The 21,414-nt window shown below is 26.6% G+C and overlaps 1 protein-coding gene across 2 annotated transcripts in view; it reads right to left on the bottom strand.

The window, feature by feature from the left end:
* Positions 1–21,414, bottom strand: part of LOC111624832 — a 108,655-nt gene that overhangs the window by 33,776 nt on the left and 53,465 nt on the right. Inside the window, exon 1 of one of the 2 annotated variants that reach the window (XM_023367791.1) lies at positions 19,564–19,949. The exons of the other annotated variant lie outside the window; for it this stretch is intronic. The gene's annotated coding sequence lies outside the window, so the exon portion shown is untranslated. Of the gene's footprint in view, positions 1–19,563; positions 19,950–21,414 lie in introns of those variants that run through there. 2 annotated transcript variants of the gene reach the window in all.

Here is a 21,414-nt window from a genome sequence, read left to right as displayed (position 1 = left end):
GCGAACGGTTCATGTAGTCTGCAGTGAGAGGAAGATGAACTCGAAATTCTTTTAAAAATTTACTATTTTGTAATAATTGATGTAGGAATATTTTTCACATATTTTACATATTATACGGCTCTGGATTTTCTTTAATATAGAAGAATTCTCTTAATATATTCAAATTTATATTGTTATCGTTAGTTTTCATTAGTATGAAAGCTTACTAGAGCTGTGTCAAAAGTTANTATAGATTTTTAACACGAGTTATGGTTATTAAAATCCCTACAGTATATTAATAATCTATCAATTAGTAATATATTAAGTATTATAAATAAAAATTTTATTTAATTTAATATATTTTTGTAACTAAATTAAACGTGTTTGAAGCTTAATAACTCCTGTGGTTTTTGTCGAAACTTTCTGAAATTTTGCAAGGAAGTTGATATATTAGATAAATTTATGCTATTAAATTTTGGTGGTTAATGGTCGAGTGAGTGGGATGATAAATGGGGTCGAGTGTATTTCCAGTAGGGTCGGAATTAATGATGATTTTACTAGTTTTTTACAATTTTTTTATAAAATCCATCCCTACCATGAAAATTAAGCTTTTTGCCATTTTATAACAGTTAAAAATATAAAAAGTTTTTAATAATAAAATATGATAACAGAGAGCGCCATGAAATGTTGCCGGGAAAGTTAAGCAACTCGTTACTGGATTTTTTTTAAATAGGGATGGAGCTGTAATTCTCTCTTACCCATCAGGAGAGCTACATCTAAACACTCTTAATTCTTAAAATCCTTCTATTATTATTATTTCTTTAATACCTTTAAAATTGATTAATGTTTACGAATTTAAAAAAACTAATTTAATAAACTTTAATGATGTCTGCAAAAATGAAGCCAGTGACTGAATCTCACTCCTTTCCGGAAGCCATAAAAAACATGAATAAAATTAATAAAATAAATAAACCGGCAAGGAGTTGCTTGACTTACCCGGCAACATTTAAAACTGCGTGTATGGCGCCATCTATTATCATATTTTATTTTAAAAACTTGTTATATTTTTAACCATTATACAACGGAAAAAAGTTAATTTTGAGGATAGGGATGGTTTCATAACAAATTGTAAATGCTAATAACGAGTAAAATCGTCATTAACTGCGACCTTACTCGAGATGTGACACACGATCCCGTTTTATCTCCCACCCCGCCGACCTTTAACCACCAAAATTTAATAGTATTAATTCCCCTAATACACAAATCATCCTGCAAAATTTCAGAAATTTTCGACAAAAAGCACAGGAGTTATTAAGCTTCAAACATGGTGAACAAAATCGTGCCCCCTCCCTACACTAACATCAATACATACAGAAAAAAACACTCGAATTTTTTTTGCATTTCTCGACGTTTCAAGGTGTTCTGAGTGCAAAATATGTAAAAATATTGGGCAGGCTTTAATTTATACCACCTTCTTATCGTGTATTTTTACATAACAGACTAAAATTTTGAGGGGATCCATCCGAAATGGTTCTCTCGTTCTCCCCTTCTCTGATCTGTTAACGAATTAATCCTTAAAAATTTTTTAAATAAATTATTTAATATCTTCAAGACAAATCTGATAACTAACAACAGAAAGCAAGTAAATAAATAAATAAGAAAGAAAGAAAGAAAGGAAAGACGAGAAGCTATCTTTAAACCAGATGCTTTCTACTTATTCAGCCGCGGGTCATGCAAATTTAATTCCGTAAATCAGTTACAATTCCCATGTATTATCTCGTCTGCTGCAACTAAACGAGGAAAGAGTGACAAACAAACGTAATTCAATTAGCCAAAGACACTTCCGGTCACGAAGTTGCCGCACACAACTGACGTCTACGACAGCCAACAATTAGATCATCAGCTTACACTACTTATTATCATCGAAATCATTAACAAATGCCTAAATGCTCGATTATTATTGTTTACTTATCTGTTACTTATGTAAATTAGGAAAGCAATTAGGCCTACTTTTCATTTGTACATGATTATTTTATAAATTTAAAACTCAATTATGTTAAGAATAGATTACATGATTTATTTTTACAGGTAAAAGATAAATTATATATCGTAAGAACTGTAAATTATGTAATTCCTGAAAAAAATATTTATAATAATTTAAATATTACAAGCTGATTTATTAAACAATTCAAGGTCCCATCTGAATAAATCGAATGAATGAAGGGGTGAAAGCTTCATACATCTTGAAATATCCATTAGATTTACAGGCAAACTAAAGAGGGTCTAAAGCTAGGAAGGAACTCCTTATATTCTCGAGTTATCCACCTCCCAACAACGGCCGCCACCTCTAAACAGCGGTCATTTTAGAGATCTTTTTTGTTTTGTTTTTGAACAAAAATGTATACAAAATAACTTCCAAATAACGGCCATTTTTAATGTTCCTTCTAATGTCCTTTTTTACAGGTTTGACTGTGTATTTGTTTTAATATTTTCTTAGCATATACATTTCCAGAATTAAGTTTAAAGGAGATATTATTGTTGCTCTTATTATTAATTTATTTTAACTTTTTTTTCCTTTCTCTTTTCGAAATGAGATAAAACAATCGCCATCATAAATAATACAAAGTCCATTTAGCATGAACCAAGATGGGTTTTAACAGTCGTTGTTTATGGAAGTCGCTCTATAATAATATTTCTTTTCATTTTTTTTTTTCAGTTAACTAAATTTCATTATTCTATTTTAGGAATTAAGAATTTTCACCAATGATATTAAAAACAAAATCAGTACATTTATATTACTTAATAAGCTTATACTTGTTTATGTACAGTACATAGCATCTGATTTTATATGAGTCTATAAATAAAAACCTGCCTAAACTGTTCTATACTTATACTTAAACCTGTCTAAAACGATTCTGTTCTTACACGTAAACAGTAAAATCTGTATAAGACGAAGTACAGGCCAGAATTTCCTTCTCGTTTTCGCGCGGGTCCGTGTATAAAGAGTCGTGTTTTTTTCTAATGTAGAAAAAGAGAGAAGTTGAAAAACATGTTACAATTCATATTTAGAACTGTTTTTTTCCCCTCCAATGCAAGTGTTTTATGTTTCAAAGATATGTCGAAACGTACACGTGGTACACAGATAAAAGAAAAACAGTCTGCTGAACAACCAATATCCCAGTGACGTGTTTTATTAATTATAATTTAGAATTTAAGCTGTAATTACGCTAAAAATACGCGTTGTTCAGGTTACGTTATAACAACCAATTCCACGTTAGACAGGTTTCAAATTTATAATGTTATTTTACATACAAAATCGTTTTATTTTCCATTTAGACAATCTGTTTTGAAGAGTGTCGTTTTTAGACAAGTTTTACTGTATATATACTGTATTAATCTATCATTTTAGGCATTATATTATGTATATAATATTGTAAATTTTGATTATTTATGCTGTCTTATTTAGCTGTATAGAGCATTGACAAACTCGATAGGAATGAAAATTTTCTTCAATTATTTTCATCAGTTTTATAAAGGGATAAGCCATCAGTAAAAGTGTTCTTCACATTAATATGTCTCTATAACAAATCTTATTACATATAATTACTTGATGAGAAACAAGATTTTTTTAAAGAATGGTCAAGATTCAAAGGTAGCAATCAAAGACAGATTACAAAGAATTATTGCATTGAATGTATTCTCTCAGCATGTACTTGTATAATAAAAATGTATAAATTGTCAATTAAAATGTCATCATAGATAGTATTTACTGATAATATGTATAAAAATTACATTAAAAAATGTAGTAGAAATAATACTAACGATACTCTCCCATAGCTGAGAAATATTTGATGAATTCCAATAGCGAAAATTGGAGGAGGAAGAAAAAAACTTTCATAGATTTTCTTCTTAATTTATTTAGAAAATATTCAGAAGCGATTGTATAATCGTTCTCTACTAAAAAAAAATCCGGAATAATTCATGAATAATTTTGATTCAAGAGAGAATCTGCGATGCTGTTGAATAACGCATCATCTCTTTCCATGATTAGAATAACATTCGATTCAAAAATCGTGGATTTAAACGCGTTGACGTATCTTCCCAATCACCACACCTCCATAACATCAAAATTTATGGTCAATTTTAGAGAAAAAAGTTGAAACAATAAATCAGGAAGTTGAAGAATTTCATTAGTTCAAAGATTGGATAAAGAAGGAGTAGATTGCAATCTCGAAAGATATTTGCATTAAATTAATTCATTTGAGGCCATCTAAGATCAAAACGATGATTATGGCCAAAACAAGTCACACAAAATATTAATCATATTCTTCGGAATAAGATAAGAAAATGATCTTTCAAACTGAATAAATAACAACTAAAATCGAACGAAATTACACATTGATATGCATTATAAATTACACGACTCTATCTTTTCGTGAAAACCTCAAATGAAATAAATGCAATGAAGTTTTTGATCTTGTTTTTCAGAAAAGTTAGTGTTTGAGTGAAATTTTCAGATTATTTATAATTATTTCGGCATTAAATCTATTAAGTGCAGTCTAGAAAGATTTAGCGGTTCAAATGCAACCAAATCTGGTATGGTGCCATTTCAGAAGACATTACCATGAAAGATTAGTACCAAAACTCACCACTGTGGCACTTTTGGCGTTCCTCCAAGCATTTTATCTGTACAAGACACTCGTGATGTACTGTACAGACCTTATCCATACAGGAGATATTGCTCAATGTGGAACTCCTGAAGACGATGAACAGCGTGTTCAATTACCATGATTGATTCTCTAAGATTTTGTGATAGATGCTGCCAAATTTGCAACATATCTTCGATAAACCACACTTTTTAAGTGTTCTCATAAAAGAAACAGATTTTTTTTTTGGTTGCTTGAAGCGCCAAAAGTGCCACAGTGGTGAGTTTTGGTACTAATTTACTTTTTTATAGAAGCGTCTTTAGCGTGTCCTCAAACGTCACCAGACTAAATTTGGTTGCATTTGGTCTATTAAATATCTTGCTGGACAGCATTGAAGTATAACAACACTTAAAATATGGCCATTTCAATTAAATAAATATAAGTTTTTATTTAATTCTGTTAATTTTCAAATAAAGTTTACATTTATTGATTATTTATATAAAGAATATTTGTAAAGGAACTATAATTTAGTCATAAAATAGTATTTAGAAACCTATACTTGTGTATGGTGCTATTTAATTATTATAGTAAAAAATTTCAACTCATGAAAAATTCATTTATTTTATTCTATTTTATAACAAATTTACTACTGTATATTTTATTTTGTCATGGTTTATTATATTCTAATTATATACCATATATTAAATTCCCTTGTGACGAATTAATAGTTCATACATTAATTAACAGTAATAACATTTATATATTATTATAAAATATACTGTAAAAAATTATTAAAATTATTGAAGACTCAATTATAAATTTAACAATAAATCGAATTTAAATTCATATATTATAATTTGATTCTTCAACAGCTCTATAATTACTTCAATTTATTATTATTATTTTTTTCCCTCCCTCCTTCTTTAACTGATTACATTAACAAGTACAATAAACAATGCATGAAACACTTCTTCATATATTAAAATTTAAAAATAAAAATTAATAATTTTATTGTTTTAATTATATAAAATTTCAAGAATTCGTAATTTAATAATTCATTTCTAACTAATTGATTTTAATAATTATAATAAAGTAAGTTTATAATTAACATAATTAATGCTAATTGCTTTATTAAATTGGCAAGGAAAAGAGTAAAAATTAAAAAAATAATAATAATGTGTTTACAACATGAAATTTTTTAGAGGGGAATTTAGAGACAAATAATTACATCAATAAATTATTTAACTATTTAATTTTGGGGGGAGTTTTTTTTTTATAAGTAGATTATTAAATACAGTACTGCATTAATACAAAAGGACAGACAGCCAGTCACACGGTGGAGGGTGTAAGGTTACGTATTTCAATCACTTTTGCTATTATAATTTGTGGAATTTTTACTCTATTCCATGGAGACAAGTTCCTCGTTTACCCTTCTACGAATGCCTATAATTTATATGTTTTAACGTTAAAAACCTGCTAATTTGCATTATTTTAAACGAATTTTTAAACGAATTAACTTCTATTTTCATTTAAAAAAATAAATATTAAACTTTTAATATATTTTCTAACAATTTTAAACTCAAAATTAACAGAAAAATTCCTTGTTTTAATTACAAATAACTCATATTTAAGAAATCTCAAAGATTTTTTTTAAGAATTAAAATAAGTTTAAAACATTATCGATTTATCACACTTAAATATATAAAAGATTTTTTTTATTAAAACATTTTGTAATTAAATCGACATTTTATAGCTTGAATTTAATTTAATTTAATGCTAATTGATTAATTAGCATTTAGTTATTAAATTTTTGTAATATGTCCTGTTCAGTTAGCTTATTTTATGATTAACGGGATGCATAACAGGATCTAACAAACCAACTTTTTATTTGCTTTTAATTAGGTTTAATTTAATTAAGCCTATCAAATTCTTTAAGGTGTTTAGCATAAATAAAACACCTTAAGGAATCTGATTAGAATAGAAAAAAAATTTGCATATTTTTCCCTCCTTTTTTTTTTCTAAACTTATGGATCATTCTCGACAGCCAATCTTTAAACTTTATTCTAATTAAAATTGATGTCTGATGGATCTCATTAAGATCATGGCAATGATGTAAAATCCAATAAAGCTTATTACGATACTAAATTAACTTAATATTTAATAAATAATCTAAGTTATCACCTTAAATTTTATTTATATGAAACCTAAACTAAGTGAAGATCTGGTGAAATCTTACATCTTAAAATTCTTTAGCACAGAAACCAGTGTTTTCAACTCGTTAGATGTTCTTCAATTAAGCATTTTTAACGTTAAAATACTAAATTTTCTGCAGTGGTATCTTACAAAAAGCCTACAGTAAGGCTTTTTTTCTTCTTTTTTTTTATTTAGGAAATCAAAGATAATGATAGGGTTGATCATTAAGTGTGTAACATGCGATATGAGCTACGTCACTTCTTAAGAATAAGTTTAATGTGATTCTTATATCACTCTGAAGAATCTGATGGCGACTTAAATAGTATTGATGTGGAACGAGTTTATTTATATGCGTTTCGGAATCTCGTTAACGAAACTGGTTATAAACAAGTTTGCTCCGGTAAACCTCTCGAAAGAAGCCACGTCTCTACCCGAAATTAAAGCATATTTTACAGTGCAGTAAACTAAGATATTGGTCAAGAAACAATCGCTTCGGGTTATAACGAAATTTACTCCCCCCCCTTCGTTGTTTCGCTTAATAAAGGTGTAATAACGAAATAAACAAAGAAAATTATGTACTGTACGATGCTGAAACACCGTTCTGTTTCTAAAAATCTTAATAATAATGTTTTTTTACGCTAAAAAATCTAGAATGTATGTTACATAATCTGAACTCGTAGATCACTTGATTAATTATAAACCAAACGTTTTACTTATTTTATGATTAAAACTAAAAAAAAGGGTATTTTAGCAGCTTTAAAAATAGGTTATGTTGCTCCAAATTTTCTCTTATAACCGGCAAATTAAATCCTGAATATTTTCTTTAAATCTACTCCTTGTGCTCTTCTTGATAATCCATTTTTTTTTAATATAAATAAAGTTGAAAATAAATTGGTTGTCTCGCTATTCAAGATTATAAAAGAATAATAATAAAATATTATCCATATTTTAAAACTTTTTAAATCCTTAATCATATTAAGAAGTTTTCATTCATTCGTTCACGTGATGAATTATAGAGAAACATAGATCAGGATTTTCGAACAATTCCACTTCATCTCTCATGATTTCAGTCAGACTCCTCGCATCCGGTATGGAGATGCATTGATAAATCACCATNAAGTAGACAAATGACTTTGAAAGTCAGGCAAAAAGTAAATAATAATATTAATAATAATAATATAAAATAAAATTGATTAGGTTAAGGTTATAAAATAAATAAATTCTAATCCTTTAATGTTAAAAAAAAAAACAGTTATGTTTCAAAGATTTCGTGAAATATATTAAAATTCAAGCTAATTTCAGTTTTTTATTTAAACATTGGTGTTTTATAGCTTGTATAATAGATACGACAGCCTATAAATTTATTAAAAAGAGCTTAATTATGCGTATCGAAGCCGAGAGAAACTTATAAATTGGCTATTTAATACGAAAAGTAGCCAATTTATAATTAAAATAATTCATTGTGCTTAATAATATAAGTAAAATTATATAAAATTGTAATTAATTAATGAACATTATACATCATAAATATTCATTTCGTTATAAAATTTAAGTAAAATTTAGTAATAAAAAAAATAATCTCATTCTATAAACTTAATTAAACTTAAAGAATAAAGTTTTATACGTAAATTTTTTTTTTACCTGTAGCATATTTTACTTATTTGTTTATAGATCTATAACGTGATAACAATGAGTTCTATAGAAATATTTAGAACGACACAGATTTTAATTTATATCTTATGAAATAAAAATAAAAATAATATAAAATATAGAGAATATTTTCACATTAAAATATTCGTGATTGACAGATTTAAGAGAAAGTAAATATCTTACAGCTACTATTAAGTTTCAAAATATGGTAATAACTCTTGACACGCTCGGATTACTTTAAGGAAAAATAAAATGAGTTATATCGAATCGCTGAATTGCAAAACAAGTTTTTCCCATAACAATACTGCTATAAATATATTTTCAATGTTCCAAAATATATGCAAAATATTCTTCTATTAATAAATATACAGTTTTCTCGTTTTAAAAATCATCCTCTATTCATACTAAAAAGTTTAATTATCATCCATTCATTTATATGATGATTAATGATAAACATTGATCAAATTTTTTAACTAGTTTTACATCACTTCTAATGTTTCGTGATGTACAATCTCTCTTCTAGTAAAAACTATTCTAATGGAGATCCATTTAAAAGTACAATATAAATACATATAGAAGCATTATCTAAATATGTTACATCTAATACCATTTTTACTCCATTAATGGTTGAATGAATTAAGCCACTAAATAGTGGTAGTTAGTCTCGGGTTCGCGCCTCACAAGTAGATGAGCCACGTGGAAATTTCACCTTTTTGTTCACGTGTGTATTATCTAAATAGGGACCAGTTTCCAGTAGAAAGTCCTCTGGAGAGGCACACCCCTTTGGCAGAATGCCCAAGTATTGCATTGCTTTCTTCCATCAATTCAATCCTATTATTTTTTTAAAAATATGCTTAATTTTTTAGTAAAAAAAATAATGTTTTATATTTCGTCTTTTTGACCAAAACTATGATTATTATTATTATTATTATTAAATATCCTATACAAAACAAAGAATAACTTAAATATTGAATCTCAAAACTTGTCTCAAGTGAAAATATTTAATAATAATATTGTCCTTGCTTTTATACCAATTATTATTATCATAATCTCGAATAGAATGTATAAATTTATAAATATCACATTTAACAAATATAATTATCCCTACAATTGTAACTAAAATTGTCTAAGATACGTATGGATAAGATACGTTAAGAATGGAATGGTGTGACTAATTTTTTATAAAATTAACTAATAAATTCAAGCATAAATGAACAGTTCAGATAATTCAAATATAATAACGGCATGACTTTTTACAGTTCTGTACTAATTAACTTACCAGTGGCTGAGTGGATAAAATCGCTAAACATTGGTGCTTAGTCATGGGTTCGCGCCTGTCCACGTGAAGTTTTCCGGGTTTTCTTCACGTTTGTGACACCTAAATAAGGGTCAATTTCCCATAGAAAGTCCTCTCAAATGACATCGCTCAAGTGTGGAGTTCCCGTATACAACAAACAATTAATGTATTATTTTATAGAACAATACATTAATTAGTATAGAAGTCAGATGTACTGTACTTAAATAGTAATTTAACTTATAATGGACGCTATAATATTGAAAAACATCGACGATTCTAAGAAAGAGCGAAATTGTTCCTCTCGGTACTTACATTTGTGGTTTTCAAAGATTTATTATATATAATATACACGAGTAATAATGAAAATATGGAAAAAAGGTATAAAGCATGAGTGCCTTTTATGGACCGGGGGTTTAAAAGGGGGAATCCATTGGGATTCCCAACACTTTTCATGTATGGATCCCCATTTAAGAAAAATTTTTCTTATTACATAACCCCTTCAATATTATATAATCCTATATGCAATAACCCCCTACATAATTTTTAAAGGCTTTAAATATTATTAAATTTATTTAGGAGCGAAAAATATTTAAAATGTTTAGATTATTTATGAATTTATTTATTAGATAATATATTATCAACGTCTTAATATTTAAAATATAAAACATAATATACATTAGTTAAAACTTAAGTGGATAAGATATACTGGTTGATAATATCTTTAAAGTACACAGTTCTAAAATAACAAATTACAAGGTTATAAAAGCTCTTGATATATTTTAATCCTTAAAAGAAATCTTAATGTGACTTGACAGAAACAAGTTGAATAAATAATTGTTCAACTTCCAAAATCTACTTTTTTGAAAAAAAAAAAGAAAAGAAAAAATATATATTAGATAAGTTACAACTGATATCATGGAAATTTTATACACAAAAATTTTCATTCATAAAGAAAAAAAATTCTAATTTTTATGGAATTTATTTATTTATTTATTCATAAATAATTAGAGAGATATATCGTGTCTTTAAACTCCAATTCTGAAGTAATGACAACTTTAATAGATGAGATAACAATTTCAAATAATCATATTGAAATTTGTGAATACATTTTTCTGCTTGGTTATTATTATTATTCGGGTATTTATGGGTTTTTTTTTTATGTTTAAAACTTGTTTAACGAGTGAATTTTATATTAATTAACTTATTTACTTACAGAATATGTATATATTATTTTATCTATATGTATAAGGATACGATTTAAGATCGAAATTAATACACATATTCTTAAATTTTCAATTGATCAATTCACAATAACATTTATACGTTCAATTCTTAAACAAGAAGGGTATAAAAATACTATGAAATGTATGCAGGAGCCTGGATAATAACCTATGTAAGAGGCCTTTCTATCTCCAAGAGTTAGAATTTATGAATACAATTTATTAAAATAAAGAGCGGAATTTTTATGTTTTATTAATATGACTAAAATATCATTTCTTTTTTATGAAGACTAAATTTTGAGGCTTGGTAAAGACCCTGCTGGTCCTTTCGTATAAAGATTAAATGCGTATTATTAATGTAAAATCGTCAATTAATATTATATGTAATACTAAAATAGTATATTGTAACTATTAACATATATAATTTACTATTAAATCATTCTTTCTTCTTTACTACTAATACTAAACAGATTTGGAAACACTTTAGGTAAAGTTAATAAAATGGATTAGAACTTTATTCTTTATTAAATCATTGAAATTTTATCTTCATCATCATCATCAATAGAAAATCATCATAGGCTAGCATGTAAATAAGTTATATTTAAGAAAATAAATGCTCCTGGTAGAAATAATTTTATAAATTAGTTATAATTATTAAAGTTTAACTTTTTGTGTGTTAAATGGATGCAAATCTTAAAAATTTTAATCAAATTTCTAGTGTCTTACTTCGTTCACTCAATTACTATTTATGTAAACTTGTTTTTTTTTTTGGCAACAAACTATAATCTATCTGGGTTCTTCCTACTTTTTATCTCCTCAATCTCTATAATCTATATCGTACATAAACATAAATAATTATATTAGATGGTATATCTTCCAATCTATCGACCTATATATAACTATTTGCATCTTATAGACTTAAACAGGGTGGCCAAAAAATAACTTAACCGTGTTGTCTATATTCCGCGTATTCTTCTGAATACGAATACGAACTAAATTTAAAGTTCTTATTCTATAAAACTGATAGAAGAAAAATGATTTATCAGTCAATAATTCGAATTAGACTGCGATTTAATTATTATAGTAGTTAACTAACTTTTGGCACACCTTGTACATTGTAATTAATAACAACTTTTATAGTACTTCCTACACTATAGATTACTATTTGTTTTTAATGAAAACTAGTATTTGTATATAATTAATAATCAAATATTCTAATTTTTCTAATGATTATTTTTCTAATTTATAATTTATTTATATATAGGGCCTATATATGAAACAATATATGGCTTCTGTGGTGATGTTTGATCAGCCATGCTATCTGTTACCATTCTTTGAAACCTTTCTCATTCCACAAGCTGACATGCGGTCAAAACTTCCCACAAATGTTTAATATTTATACCAATATTTAGGGGAGACCGGGGCAACTTCGGCATGCCGGGCAAGTTTGTCAAGCGCTTTTTTTTAAAAACAAATTAAAAGGAGACTTTGGTTATAGGTTAGGCAGTTGAGTTTTATTGGTGGCTTGTTGAGTGTAGTATTTTTATTGTTTTCCAACAAGCGTAGTTGAATTATCAAGCAAATTTCTATTTTCGTTCAATTCCATACAATATTTTGCTTCCATTTATATTGAATTGGCAGGTTTTGTTATAATTCCATGATAACGAAAGTTACTTTTCCTGTTAGAAGNAATCCATTAGAAATCAACTAATTATTAATATAAATAAGTAATCATTGGCATAGAAAGTATACAGTTAAATTTGATTCAACGTAACAGCATTCTTTCGCTTCTGAATCGAGTGTTGCATTAAATTATAAGTCCTTGCATTAATTAAATCATTTTAAATACTAACTAAATAGTTATTTAATTACTTATAACTATATAAAAATCGAGTTTGGATATGTTATTATAACTTAAATAAATGAAATACAGTCGACCCCCTATAACACTGTTGATTATTCCGTTTTATATGAATTCCATGTTGTATGAGTCACTTAGATTTTACAAATACATGTGCAGGGCTGTGAACGGCTCACGTATTTGTCAAATCTAAGTGACTCGTACAACATGAAATTCATATAAAACGGAATAATCAACAGTGTTATGGGGGGTCGACTGTAGTATTACGCTGCTTTCTCTATTTTAGTGATGTGTACTTAGTACTTTATTGTATAAAACATTTGATTCTATTCTTTATTTATTTATTGTCTATTTATTAATGATGCAGCAGCATTAATTGTTGTCATGAAGATTAATTAATAGGAAAAAAAATGAACGGTATAAAAGGTAAAACTGTATTATTTTTTATTTATGAGCTGATAATATCAATTATCTTGTTAATATAGTTTAATAAAATAATAATTATATAGACATTTTTAAAATTTTTTCTAATAATTGAGAACATTCTTCTACGTTAAGAACGACAAAATCCGTTATTTTGGTTTTATTAATGGCTATATTTATAATTAAAAGCACAGTTTAATACAGAAAAAGATGGCATAAACATTAATTTATTCAAATATTTATTTAAATAAAATAATAATATTTTGATTTATATATCATTAAAATAGAATGGCATAGAATAGTTGGATAAGAACTGATAAAATTACGACGATGCTTGTTAAATTTACATGTAAATTTGACAATAGAGAATTTCGTAGGAATGCATATTCTGTCATTATATTTAAGATCTAAATTAAGATAACAAAATTCTTTATTCTAATTATAATTCCATTGAATATTTTAATACATCACCTTTAGAAATTCATACAATTAGCTGAGATATTTCACATTTCTCCTGCATTAACTCACAGCATCCTTATCACTTAGCACGCGTACAGTCTCAATTTATTTACTTAAAAAAAATGATTTTTTTTATTTGGAAATTACATTTAGTTCCATGAGTAATTACACGTTTTATTTGAATATTTCGCTAACAATTTATTTTATTTGTTTTTTACTCACATTTATCATTTATCCATCGGAAAATATATCTTTGAGCACCTTGTATCTTTAAATAAATTAATTACAGATGTCAGCATGCTAAATGATGATATTAATATAAGAGAAAACGGGAGAAAAGTGAAGTATTTCAGTAAATTGCACGAATTTCTAAGGCTTATTACTTCAGTAAGCGATGATATTAAGAATTATAATTATAACAGCTTAAACAATTTGTTATCATAATTTAGATCTGGAGTAAAATGACAGAATGCATACAATTTTCTATTATTAAATTTACATATTAAACTAAGGTAACTGTAATTAACTTCGTCGTAATTTTGTCATTCTTGCCCTACTCTTCTGTGTATAACATTATGTTATTTAACATCTATGCACGAATTAAGCATTCTCTTTTCAAACATTATTAAATTAAATTATGCCGTATCGAGTTTCTTCTTTGTAAATTTCATCTGCGTCTAATTAATTGCATTTTGTTATTTATTATATTATAAACAGGCCTATAGACTAATATATATTAAGCTTGTATTTTCTTCTTTGAATATATTGAGGTTTTCATAATTTTACAGACTCAATTATACACGAAATCTTACAAACTAAAAGAAACAGCCTCATTGGAATCTCTTTGAAAGTCTGTTTCGAGATCTCTTCAGCCTATTAACGGTGGTTTTAGTGTGGTTAAATTATAGTGAGGACTGTGGTTAAAGTATTTCTCTACAGCAAAACATTCTTGTTGTAATAATAAGAGTGTGGTTTAGTGGTTTTATTTATTAATTTAGTAGAAAATACTGGTATAAAAACACATTAAAAAATAATTAATTGCGAATTAAAATCATAATAAATTCGCATAAAATTATAAAAAGAATTAGATTATCGAAAACATAAGAAGAGGGGAGCAAACAGAGCAAGCATTTTCCTCCCCTATGATCGAGTAAAACACACCTTACAACCCTCGACAATGAGACATGTCTGTCCTAAAAAATTAAAAAATTATTTAAGTTTTTTTAAATATAATTATTTATCTTTAAGCTTTTCATTCCGTGTAATGTTTTTTTTTTTTGCGGATCGAATTAGAAAAGTTTTAAAATAAATGAGTTCATTCTGACATAATATATTCTAAATATAGGCCTATGCAATGAACTTAGACCTTTGATCGAAAGTAAATAACATTTCAAAGAAGAAATTTCATTAAATTTTAATGATTTTGATGTGAATTATGTTAATATAAATAAGAGAAAATATCAACTAATAATAATATAAATAAGTAATCATTGGCATAGAAAGTATACAGTTAAATTTGATTCAACGTAACAGCATTCTTTCGCTTCTGAATCGAGTGTTGCATTAAATTATAAGTCCTTGCATTAATTAAATCATTTTAAATACTAACTAAATAGTTATTTAATTACTTATAACTATATAAAAATCGAGTTTGGATATGTTATTATAACTTAAATAAATGAAATACAGTCGACCCCCTATAACACTGTTGATTATTCCGTTTTATATGAATTCCATGTTGTATGAGTCACTTAGATTTTACAAATACATGTGCAGGGCTGTGAACGGCTCACGTATTTGTCAAATCTAAGTGACTCGTACAACATGAAATTCATATAAAACGGAATAATCAACAGTGTTATGGGGGGTCGACTGTAGTATTACGCTACTTTCTCTATTTTAGTGATGTGTACTTAGTACTTTATTGTATAAAACATTTGATTCTATTCTTTATTTATTTATTGTCTATTTATTAATGATGCAGCAGCATTAATTGTTGTCATGAAGATTAATTAATAGGAAAAAAAATGAACGGGATAAAAGGTAAAACTGTATTATTTTTTATTTATGAGCTGATAATATCAATTATCTTGTTAATATAGTTTAATAAAATAATAATTATATAGACATTTTTAAAATTTTTTCTAATAATTGAGAACATTCTTCTACGTTAAGAACGACAAAATCCGTTATTTTGGTTTTATTAATGGCTATATTTATAATTAAAAGCACAGTTTAATACAGAAAAAGATGGCATAAACATTAATTTATTCAAATATTTATTTAAATAAAATAATAATATTTTGATTTATATATCATTAAAATAGAATGGCATAGAATAGTTGGATAAGAACTGATAAAATTACGACGATGCTTGTTAAATTTACATGTAAATTTGACAATAGAGAATTTCGTAGGAATGCATATTCTGTCATTATATTTAAGATCTAAATTAAGATAACAAAATTCTTTATTCTAATTATAATTCCATTGAATATTTTAATACATCACCTTTAGAAATTCATACAATTAGCTGAGATATTTCACATTTCTCCTGCATTAACTCACAGCATCCTTATCACTTAGCACGCGTACAGTCTCAATTTATTTACTTAAAAAAAATGATTTTTTTTATTTGGAAATTACATTTAGTTCCATGAGTAATTACACGTTTTATTTGAATATTTCGCTAACAATTTATTTTATTTGTTTTTTACTCACATTTATCATTTATCCATCGGAAAATATATCTTTGAGCACCTTGTATCTTTAAATAAATTAATTACAGATGTCAGCATGCTAAATGATGATATTAATATAAGAGAAAACGGGAGAAAAGTGAAGTATTTCAGTAAATTGCACGAATTTCTAAGGCTTATTACTTCAGTAAGCGATGATATTAAGAATTATAATTATAACAGCTTAAACAATTTGTTATCATAATTTAGATCTGGAGTAAAATGACAGAATGCATACAATTTTCTATTATTAAATTTACATATTAAGTTAAGGTAACTGTAATTAACTTCGTCGTAATTTTGTCATTCTTGCCCTACTCTTCTGTGTATAACATTATGTTATTTAACATCTATGCACGAATTAAGCATTCTCTTTTCAAACATTATTAAATTAAATTATGCCGTATCGAGTTTCTTCTTTGTAAATTTCATCTGCATCTAATTAATTGCATTTTGTTATTTATTATATTATAAACAGGCCTATAGACTAATATATATTAAGCTTGTATTTTCTTCTTTGAATATATTGAGTTTTCATAATTTTACAGACTCAATTATACACGAAATCTTACAAGCTAAAAGAAACAGCCTCATTGGAATCTCTTTGAAAGTCTGTTTCGAGATCTCTTCAGCCTATTAACGGTGGTTTTAGTGTGGTTAAATTATAGTGAGGACTGTGGTTAAAGTATTTCTCTACAGCAAAACATTCTTGTTGTAATAATAAGAGTGTGGTTTAGTGGTTTTATTTATTAATTTAGTAGAAAATACTGGTATAAAAACACATTAAAAAATAATTAATTGCGAATTAAAATCATAATAAATTCGCATAAAATTATAAAAAGAATTAGATTATCGAAAACATAAGAAGAGGGGAGCAAACAGAGCAAGCATTTTCCTCCCCTATGATCGAGTAAAACACACCTTACAACCCTCGACAATGAGACATGTCTGTCCTAAAAAATTAAAAAATTATTTAAGTTTTTTTAAATATAATTATTTATCTTTAAGCTTTTCATTCCGTGTAATGTTTTTTTTTTTTGCGGATCGAATTAGAAAAGTTTTAAAATAAATGAGTTCATTCTGACATAATATATTCTAAATATAGGCCTATGCAATGAACTTAGACCTTTGATCGAAAGTAAATAACATTTCAAAGAAGAAATTTCATTAAATTTTAATGATTTTGATGTGAATTATGTTAATATAAATAAGAGAAAATATCAACTAATAATATCCTTAGCAATAATTCTACTAATTTTTTTTTAGAATTTATTAATAATTTTATCACAAATTATACATTTAATAAAATAATTTTAAACTATTTATAGATAAATTATAAATAAAAATAGAATTAAATTATTTTAGTAATAACCTATATAATCATTTATTATCCATTTTCTAATGATGCAACTTTAAATTTTCACTAAAAAAAAAAAAAGACAGCTATTTAACAATTACTGACTTACATTTAAAAAAAAAAAGTGTATTGAACTTTAAACTATTCTCTTTAGTGTATGAAGTTTCATTGATAATAGCAGTGAAAATAACCAATATACATGTCAAACCTCTAAACAACAAGCCACTGACGGTAATATAAAAAGTGTCCGTGGTTGGGAGGTGGCCGTTATTACAGGTTTAATTGTATAAAGAAGTTTATTTGTATCAGACAACTGTGAAAATTTGGACCTTAAGTGTTTACATAATTGTTCATTTAGAACCGTTTATTCCCCCCTCTTCGATGCTACACGTCTTTCATTTTCAGTAATTTTGATGTAAATAACTTTCCTGAATAAAAATATACGAGATAAATATACAAAATTATAAAATATCCGAGTATAAAAGACGTTGACAAAAATATTCTCATTATGCTGTGATTGCACGTGTTGTAGTAGACTGCAATATTCTTCGACATTGCAGTCCACTACAACATTAAATATAGTAAAATTTATTAAATAATATACATACATATAGAATTTTGCTACAGATTTAAAAACTTATACGAATGTAGACATAAGAAATAAATGTAAAAATGATTAAATTCATCAATAGTCTCCATCTTATGCACAGTAACGCATCCGATGCTTAATATTTTGCTGATGAGTATTTGTAATAAGGGAATTATTCACTCGTAAAGTAAGTTACGATCGTTACTTTAGTAAAGAGTTCTAAATTTTTAAATATTATTTGAATTGCTGTCAATTTAAATTAATTTAAACGGGGATTAAATTTAAAGAGAAGAAGAAAAAAATTGCATGGATTTATATTATGTTTTACTCTTTGAGAATCTCTCTTCATTGCTGGAAAAATAAGATTTTGGCATGTTTTATTCTTTATCCAGTCCAAGAAAACATACAGTACATCCAATTGAAATTAGATGCAATCGTATTTATGCAATGTGCATCTTACATAACGTTCTTCAAACATTAACTTTATGATTACGTATGGTTACAACGAGATTCTTGATTACTTTTGATTAAAGAAAAGGAAAAATAAATAAATAAATAAATAATTGGCTCTGTTATTTTAATTCGTTTTATGCTTGTAATTCTGTACTTTTCATTAAATACAGCATTATGTTACACGTCACTCCACCAAGATTATATTATCGGACGGGTTTTTAGTAGAGTGACGCATAGGTGGGAAGTGGTTTATCAAAATAATTTAATCTTCTATTTGATCTATATTAATCTCTTACGATCTAATCTTTTGCCATATTCGAAATTGAAATACAACGTGTTTTAAATATATACTACAAATCCGAATTTCTTATTCCCCCGTTTTATTTCAGAAAAGAATTTTGGAAATTTTCATAACAAGAGATTAATATATTGCCTATCACTGCATGGACTGACATGTGACGAAAATATTTATGTTCTTCAAGAAGGTGGTATATTTGTCATATTGCCTGACTGACAAAAGCATTTTATTCATATTTACAACCTTTAAATTTTTATTTTACAGAAATATTATGAAGAACAATAATAGAATCGCTGTATATTAAACGTGTCATTATATTAAATACATAGAAATTTAAATTTACATAAATTTCTAGTATAGGAACCTTTAAACTTTTAAACATTTAATACAGAACACTCACCTGATTATTTCTTAGTGAATTTCTAGATCTACTTCATCGTTCATACATACATAACACGCTATGGACCAGAAGTGATCCGAGCTCAACACTATGTATCCTGCAGAAGCACAAGCACAACAGTAGCACGCGCCGACTACCACTCCCGACTTGGCAACTGGACTGGCACGATAGGTTCTTCTTGCCAATCACTCGGTCTCCTTGGAGACGGAGCTATCCAATAGCAAAAGCAGGGGAAAGTAATAAGCGGAGGGGCACGCCCGCAGCCATTTAGATGCACTTCACCTTCAAAGAAATTGTTTGCAGCATCGCTTCGTGAGTTGCCGAAAGACGACGTTTAGCATGGCATAGACATCGCGTTACTTGAATACTGGTACATTGTAATTTGTTACTTCTTTTAGCGTAAGACCCACTCTGATAAAACTATAAACTTACCAGTTACATTTTTCCATTTAAATTCATCTTTACCGTATAAGTTTGTATATAAACACTTGTAAGTTAACTAAATTAAAAGCTCGATGATTTGGTATGCTCCATAGAGCATAATTGAGGCTGATTCTAGAAACTATTTATCTACAAAAAAAAAAAAAAAAGCTCTTCTAGACATAAAATCGAATAATATAGTTTCTTGTTAATAAGACAAATGTCTTAATTTAACTTATATTTCGATCCTACAAATCCAGTAATAGTTTTAAATAAAAATAAACTGAATTATGTGCTTCATCGTAAATGTTTATTTTCAAATTTGACCGTACATTTCTGTCAAAAAGAAGGAATTATTTACAGTTTTACGAATAAATTATGATTTATTTTCCATAGGTAAACGTTAAATATCGGATGGCCTTGAAACGTCGTTGCCTAAGCCATAAGGCAAAAAAAAATAATAAAAAAATGTCGGTCATCTACTTTAGGTATTTGGATATATTAATATAAAAATCTTCAAGTTATTATTAATACTTACTTTAAAAGTTAAGAAAAATATTAGAGTTTTTAAGTGATGCTTAAATAGTATTTTAAGCAAAAAAACAAAAAGAAAATGCAAGAGATAACTCTAAAATATGCAAATTTACTAAGATATTTTTCAATTATATTTTGTTAATAAACTTTATATAACATACAAAGATATACATAAACACATACACCGTACGCACGTAGCATATAAGACTTACATATGTAATACACGTGTATATGTTGTGTTATAACCTACTTATATAAAATACACACACGCGTTTATGCATATATATATATATATTACATAAAGTTCATCTTCTTTTATCTGAAAAATTAAGCTTCTTAGAGGAAAAAAAATTCTATACACCTACTCAAATGATATGAGAAAATTTAAGATATCGTTCAAATATAAACATGTAATTATCTGGATACCGATATGACTTTAATAAATTATTGCACGGTAAAAAAAAAACATGTTTACAGTTTAATATTCTCATTTAAGAGGATATCAAACTGTAAACATATTTCTTTTTACAACGATATACGACATTCACCTCAATCTCTTGGTATAAACATTATATACACGAGTTAAAGAACAGTTTATATTATTCAAGAATTAGAGAAAGAATCATTTTATTTCCTTTTTTTTAAATAAATGTTTATAAAGAGAGAAAATGATTTAAGTACATTAACCTAAGAATATATAAGTAATATCAATTAATTTTTTTTGCAAATCAACGTGATGGTAATACTACATAATGGATCCATCCACTTCACTTGTTTTTATTTTTAAAAACATTTATAATTTAATTATTTTAAAATTTAAATTATTATTCAATATTAGACGTATTAATTGCATTATAATTTTATATATATATTTAGGTTTACATCATTAAATCTGCA

Source organism: Centruroides sculpturatus, unplaced genomic scaffold, assembly GCF_000671375.1.
Source record: "Centruroides sculpturatus isolate CEXI.00-Female unplaced genomic scaffold, Cexi_2.0 scaffold394, whole genome shotgun sequence".
Taxonomy (NCBI): domain Eukaryota; kingdom Metazoa; phylum Arthropoda; class Arachnida; order Scorpiones; family Buthidae; genus Centruroides; species Centruroides sculpturatus.
The sequence above is the reverse complement of the archived record's forward strand: the minus strand, read 5'-3'. Positions and strand labels throughout refer to the sequence as shown.